The sequence below is a fragment of the Tachysurus fulvidraco genome, chromosome 19 (genome assembly GCF_022655615.1).
Source record: "Tachysurus fulvidraco isolate hzauxx_2018 chromosome 19, HZAU_PFXX_2.0, whole genome shotgun sequence".
NCBI lineage: Eukaryota > Metazoa > Chordata > Actinopteri > Siluriformes > Bagridae > Tachysurus > Tachysurus fulvidraco.
This window is the reverse complement of record NC_062536.1, coordinates 387540-394959: the sequence shown is the minus strand read 5'-3', so window position 1 is coordinate 394959 and position 7420 is coordinate 387540. Positions and strand designations below refer to the sequence as shown.

General features: G+C 40.7%; 1 non-coding gene and 1 pseudogene across 1 annotated transcript; both read right to left on the bottom strand.

Annotated features, from left to right (window-relative positions):
* Positions 1 to 2987: 2987 nt before the first annotated feature.
* Positions 2988 to 3061, bottom strand: trnat-agu. Its single transcript has one exon. It is a non-coding gene; the product is annotated as a tRNA-Thr (tRNA).
* Positions 3062 to 4826: 1765 nt separating this feature from the next.
* LOC113658865 lies at positions 4827 to 4945 on the bottom strand (annotated as a pseudogene).
* Positions 4946 to 7420: the final 2475 nt, after the last annotated feature.

The following is a 7420-nucleotide window of genomic DNA, read 5'->3' as shown; positions in this document are numbered from 1 at the left end:
CTTCAGTGTAGACAACAAAGGGGTAGTCGAAGAATTCTCTATAGCCTGACGGCGGGCATCGGAGACCCAATAAGGCCGCTGATGAACCACTGTTGATGGATGATATGCGCGTGGCCTGGCAGAGATGTCATGGTGAGAGTGGCAAGGGCTCAAGGTATCCAATTTTTCATTAGGCTAATATGATTTAATTGTGTGTCTGCTTGCTTACAGGTTTATTGCAGGTGACCATCGTTGACCGTGCCAAGGAATGTACAGGGGTCCTGCCACTTGAATTTGCAGGCTCATTTGGGGACGAGCAGCAGAACCCGGTCTCCCATGTTGAATTTGCAGGGCTGTGCAGAATAGTTGTAGGAATGCTGTAGGTCTCGTTGGACTGCCTAGATGTGTTCCCAACAATTGGGCTGATGTGGTCAATGTGGTCCTGCATGTCCTGCACGAGCTCAACGATGGAGCCGAAGGGCAAGAGTTGATTGATCCATGCCACTTCTGGTCACAGTCCCTGAGGTCACTGTTCAAATAATAAATCAGTTGTAAAACCAACTGTCAGGGCAGGACCCAAATACAACAACACCAGATAAAGTAAGGCAATTTAATGAACAGCAAAGAGCTAAAGTCGTAGGCAATTCACTAGGAGGGATGCGATGGTCTGTTCCCCTCATCTCCTCCCCTAAGCGGGCTAAGTGACGTCCACAGCTGAGCAGAAGGGCAAAGTGACAACCCCAGGCAAGCCGTGGCCCGACCCATGTTTTGAAAGGGAGGGGATAAAAACCCTCCAATGGTCGGTATTATGCCACTTTCACCACAGGAGCAAGGAAAAGTCCACTAAAACAGAAAAAGGCAAAATACACAGGCCTGCAACATCCCCCGCTGGCAAGAAGTGAGACGGCTTCCTTCACAGGAAACTATGAAGTGAAGCGGCATCCCCCACAGGAACAGGTGTGGAGTGAAGTCCACCAAAGAAACCCATAAGTCCAGAAAAGAAAATAAACATAAATCCCAAAAGGCCAGAAATGAGTAATCCAGAGAAGATGCTCCATGAATGTTAGGCACCAGGCATGAAGTTAACAAAAACAAACCAGGAAACCAGGACACAACAACAACACAAAAACAAACAAGGAGAGAGAAACACATCAAGGCAGGTTGGAAGAGAGGAATACATAAGGCAGGTGGGGAATTGCGGAATACGGCGAGGTAGGTGGGGGAAGCGCGGAACATGTTGGCACAGCCAGAGGGGAACGAGAGACATCCACAGCCAAGCAAATGGGCCAAGCAACGTCTGCAGGCATGCAGAAGGGCCAAGCGACGTCCACAACCGAGAAGAAGGGCCAGGCGATGACCACTGCCAAGCCGTGGCCAGACCCATGTCTGGAAAGGGAGGGAGGGAGGGTGGGAGGGAGGGAGTAAAAACTCTCTACCAAATCCCAGAAGTACAGAAAAGAGTAATCCAGGGAAGATGTCCCAAGGATAATAGGCACCAGGCATAAATTTACTATGCTGGGTCTTTGTCTGGCTGAGTCCTTCTGTCAGAGAAGAAGGTGTCTTCACAGAGATTTAAAGACCCAAATGCAGGGATAACATGAAAAGGGTGTTTTAATAAGAAAAATAACAAAAGCTAAAAACACACAGCAAAAGGCTGTGCCGCCTTGTTCCTCGCTCCCCCACATGCATCATCATGTTTCTTGCTTCCCTCACACCTACTGGCACAAGACAACAGGTATATATAATTAGGATAATTACAGAAACACAAGGTACAATCAGGGAGGAGAGAGGAACACGGCGAGGCAGGTTGGGGAAGCGAGGAACACACAAGGTAGTTGGGGGAAGCACTGAGCACGGCAAAGCAGGGTGGGGGGAAGCATCTACAGCCGAGCAGAAGGGACAAGCGACACCTAGAGCCAAGCAGAAGGGCCAAGTGACACCCAGAGCTGAGCTGAAGGGTCGAGCGAGGCCCCCAGCCAAGCTGTGGCCTGACCCAAGTCTCAAAAGTGATGGAGAGAGGGAAAAAACCACCCCGCCAAAAGCCAGAACCGTGCCACTTCCACCACTAGGGGAGGAAAAAGTCCACAAAAACAAACAAAAAAAAGGCAAAAGATATAGGCCTGCAACATCCCCCGCAGTCAAAAAGTGATACAGCCTTAAGCCATGTTTGCTTAAAAAGTGAAACAATTAAATTAGGTTTTTATTTAATTATTAGGTAAAGATAGTTCAAAATGCTGTGTGTTTAAACATTGTAAAATATTGTGTGAATAGTGTGTAAAATATTTTATGTAGAAAATACTGCAAAATATGTGTATAGAAAGTGTAAATTCTATACACCTCCTTACAGCCTTCCAGAACCAAACATTACAATTTAATGAAGTGACTTTGGTTTGCTGTGAAGAAGATCCAAAAAGTGTGAAGCAATGCGAGATTCTGTATAATACTCCCTAATTTTTTGGTATGCATAATTTCATGGTAGATTCATTAGCTGCAGAATGAATACAAGTGATAAATCTTCATGTAAAAATGTAAGTTTAAGTAAATGTAAATGTAAGTATCTATGGATGAGAAAGCCTACAAAATCCAGGTAAAACAATTATTTCTGTAATAACAATTAAACATTATTTCAGCAGAGTATGATGTGATAATCTCCTGAATAAAAATATTTTTAAATGAATATAAATATTATTCTATCATGGAAAGGAATGTCATCTGAATAATACAGTATGTGAAAAATAAAACCACACTGATAAATAAGGAAAAAAACAGGTGAAAATAAACGCATCATGTCAAAATATAATAAATGAATCAAAAACATATAAAACAACACCGATCATTAGACAGCTGTTTTTCTATGGCTAGCAAGTGACATGACTTGAGTGTGCAACCTCTATTTTTCTCATCAAGAGCATTTACTCTTCAGTGTGGCTTAGAAGCCATCCTGTTGGAGTGGCACTCCATCTCAGATTGTAAGTAAGCGAGTACTGCATATACATCATCAGCAAAGCAGGCACTGCTGGGATTTGAACCCAGGATCTCCTGTTTACTAGACAGGCACTTTAACCAACTAAGCCACAGCACCACTGTTATAAAGCTCCGTTTCCTCAGTCTAAGTGTGTGCAAGAACATCTGCTTGACGTTTTGACGAGTGCACACTCTGTACAGAAAGACTTTTACAGATCTAAGATAATCATCCTGCAGAGGCATGCATGTTTGTGTCTGAACGCTTCTCCTCCCATCAGCTGCAAACTCGTTTGAATTCTTGAGACATTATTAAGCACAAACCTAGATCTTATCTCAGAGCAAAAAAGTCACTAGTTAAACCAAACAACTCTGATGGGATTCGACCTTCGAATAGCTCAGACAACAAGCCTAGAAGTCCAATGTACTATTGGGTCTTGGAATGCAAGCGACATGACTCAAATGTGCAATCTTTTATTCTCATCACTGCAATGCCCACAACATTTAACATTTAAAGTCCGGGCAATCCTTCACCATGTGATCTGGCTCATGCACTGCCGGCAGGTCTTCACCTGATGGCTGTGTACAACCCGGAAGTAATGTGGGCCTTCTGCTGTTTACATCTTTGTGCTGTAGGGTAGAGAGGCAACTTCTTTCGGGAACCGCGTTTTCACGAATCTCGTCCCATCCTAGATGTTGGTGCCCGGATACACTCTCCTTTTTAGCTTTGATATAGGGAAGACTCCCCATCCTTCCAATTTTTTAACAATTTCATCGTCCGCCACATAGACAGGCAGATGCATAAAGGAGACCACATAATAACTGTTTTGCAGTTTTTTTTACCTCACAGTTGGTACCTTGGATCACCAGACCCTCCAAGAGAAGCTCAGTGTCCTTTTCTTGTTCTAGGGTGACCTCATACTCCTTGTTTTGCTTAGGTTGCACAGCAAGAATCTTCCCCTCACCAATCCTCTCTGTTACTGCTTTTATCAGGTCAGATACTCTCATCTCGTTGAAATGTCCCGCCTCCACCGTCACTATTGCTTCCTTCAGGTAAATCCTATCTGTAACTACATTCTTTATTTTTTGGTTAACTTCTTTAGCAACTCTTCGTCGTTTAACCAGTCCATCATCAGTTACCATGTGAACTTCCTCCGGCATAGCCATTCCCAGCACCGAAGATCTGTCCATTACAAACAAATAAATAAATAAAAAACAGGGTTAACCCAAAATCCCTCCCAACCAGCTAAAGCTGCTGGGAGGATGAGTGAAATCAAAACAAAATAAAATAAAATAAAAAATCACTGAAAAAATAAAGAGTGTTCTCCCCGTGCCTCGGGGGTTTCCTCCGGGTACTCCGGTTTCCTCCCCCGGTCCAAAGACATGCATGGTAGGTTGATTGGCATCTCTGGAAAATTGTCCGTAGTGTGTGAATGAGAGTGTGTGTGTGCCCTGCGATGGGTTGGCACTCCGTCCAGGGTGTATCCTGCCTTGATGCCCGATGACGCCTGAGGCTCCCCGTGACCCGAGAAGTTCGGATATAGCGGTAGAAAATGAATGAATGAATGAATGAATGAAAAAATAAAGACAAAAATGAAAACAATACAAACAAAAACAGGGTGTGGTGAGCCTCTCTCACCTACTGCAGCCAAACACTTCCTGTGACCACCAGAGGGTGTTCTCAGAGTGGAATGGCCGTAAGCCAGAGGAAAGATGGAATGGAACCCATTTATAAATTGTTTGTTTTTTCTTTTTTCCTATTTATTTATTTTTGTTTATTTATTGTAATTGTTGTTTTCTATCAAAACATTAGCTACAGGGTATGAATATTAAGATGTTGTTGTTAGAGAATTAAAATTGTAAAGTAAATGAACGCCTATGTCAAAAGCTTACAGCACCTGATATTCCCAGGCAGTCACCTATCCAAGTACTAACCAGGCCCGACTCTGCTTAGCTTCCGAGATCAGATGAGATCAGGCATTCTCAGAGTGGAATGGCCGTATCAAAACATTAGCTATAGGGTATGAATATTAAGATGTTGATTTTAGAGAATTCAAACAGTAAAGTAAACTAGATTTGGAAAGTTCGTTGCGACAAACTTTGATGTTGGCTTTGACGGTGCAAGTATTCGCAAAGGCTGGTGCTTTTTGGAGGCGAGTGGACAGAAAGATTGTGATAGCTACTGACCGCTAGGGTGCCAATACTTTTGGAGGCAAGCGGACATGAGCACGTGACGTGATCCAAATACCCGTGAGGCAGTTCCCCTCATTGTGCTGAGTGTTTTGATATATAACATGTCCATGTTGTGCGAAGTTTTTTATTTTCACGTGATGTCACGTGACGTAACCAAAATACCCATGGGGCAGTTCCCCTTATTGTGCTGAGTGTTTTAATATATGACACGTCCATATTGTGCAAATTTTTAATTTTCACTTGATGTCACGTGACTGCCCCACTTGACGTGACCCCACATGAGCTGCCCCACATGACGTGACCAGAATACCCGTGTGTTTTGATAACAAATGTACATTAGTAAATGTACATGCACCAGTGGAGGAGAAGGAAAAGAAAGAATTTTTTAATATTTTAAGAAATGTTGTAAAGAAGTACAAAGAAATAAGAATGATGGGGGATTTTAACACGGTTTTTAGTAAACAAGATATGGCTGAAGGAATGGTTTTTTAAAACTGATACGGGAAGAAAAGAATTAAAAGCACTAATTGAGAAAAAGAATATAATAGATGTGTGGAGAGAAAGAAATGAAAAGAAAAAAGAATTTTCAAGGTGACAAATAGTGGGGCAGTTTGTATGCCAAACCAGAATTGACTTTGTTTTATGTACAAGAAATGTGGAGAATTTTATAGAAAAGATTAAGTATGAAGAAATAAGTTTTACTGATCATAAGTTTTTATTTTTTTAAGTTGGATTGGACTGAAATGCAAAGAGGACCGGGAGTATGGATTTTAAATACACAGATTTTAAAGAATGAAGATTATGTTGCAAATGTTAAAGAAATTATAGAAAAAGAAAAGGAAAATGGAATGTATGAAGAGAATAAGAGAATATGGTGGGAGAATGCAAAGTTTTTAATCAAGAAGTTCTCTGTCAAATATTGTAGTTTAATACAGAGATGCAAAGGATACAAAGAAAGAGAAATGAAGGAAAGTTTGGAAAAGGAATTAAATAAAGAAAATAAGGACATAGAAAAGATAAAGGAATTAGAGGGGAAACTGAAAGAAATGGAAGAAAAAGAATATGATGGGGCGAGTCTAAGAAGCAAAGCAAAATATGCAGTGGAGGGAGAAAAATATACAAAAAAAGTACAAAGTTCTTTTTTGATCTAGAAAAAGGGGAGGGAAAGCTGAAACGATAAAAGAAATAAGAGGGGAAAATGGGGAAATTGTAGAAGGAAATAAAAAGATTTTAGAAGAAATAAAAGATTTTTATGAGGATCTGTTTAGTGCAAGGGGTGTGGAGGAGGAGGAAAAAAAGAAATTGTTGAATCAGATAAAAGCAAAAGTAAGTGAAGAAGATAAAAAAGACTCTGACCAGGAAATCAAAGAAGAAGAGATTAAAAGAGCAATAAATCAACTGAATAAAAAGAAAAGTCCAGGAATAGATGGGTTGGGAACTGAATTTTATGTATGTTTTAAAGAAGTGTTAAAGATTTTAAATGAGGTTTTTAAAGACATTTTCGAAAAGAGAGAACTTAATGAAATAAAAGGATGGGGCTGATGAAACTGATATATAAAAGGAAAGGAGAAAAAGTAGATTTAATAAGCTACTGACCGATCACAATGTTGAACACAGATCTTAAGTAATGCCCCGTATAATTAAAACAAATCAAGCATATGGAGTAAAAGGAAGAGATATAGCCAACACAACAATGAGTATAAGAGACACAATTTGGTACATGAAAGGAAAAAATGAAGAGGGATATGTAATAAGTTTGGATTTCGAAAAGGCTTTTGATAGGGTTGAGCACGGGTATTTATTTGAGGTTTTAAGGAGTTTTGGTTTTGGAGAGAATTCCATTAAATGGATTGAGATTTTATATAAAGGGGCACTAACTTTCATTGACAACAATAAACCTGTACCACCACCCCTGCCTGTTTCTCGTGGTGAGTGAGAGAAAGCATAGGCAGAGGATAAAGCAGCTGGTGTAGCAGTGTTCTGTGGGGATATCCAGGTCTCTGTTAATGCAAGGAAATCAAAGGAGTAATGGGAAGTTAGAGCAGAGATAAAATCAGCTTTCTTTACAGCAGACTGGCAATTCCAGAGCCCACCTACCACCATTGTTTGAGAGTTACACAACAGAGGAGGATTGGCAATTAGAGAAAAAGAAGGAATAATAGGGATTAAAATTGAAGAAAATAATTCAGAGGGGAAAGTTTTTCAGTATGCTGATGATACGACGATAAATGTTAAAAGACAAAGCAAGTGTTAAGGAAGTAATGAATGTTGTACAAGAATATTGTAG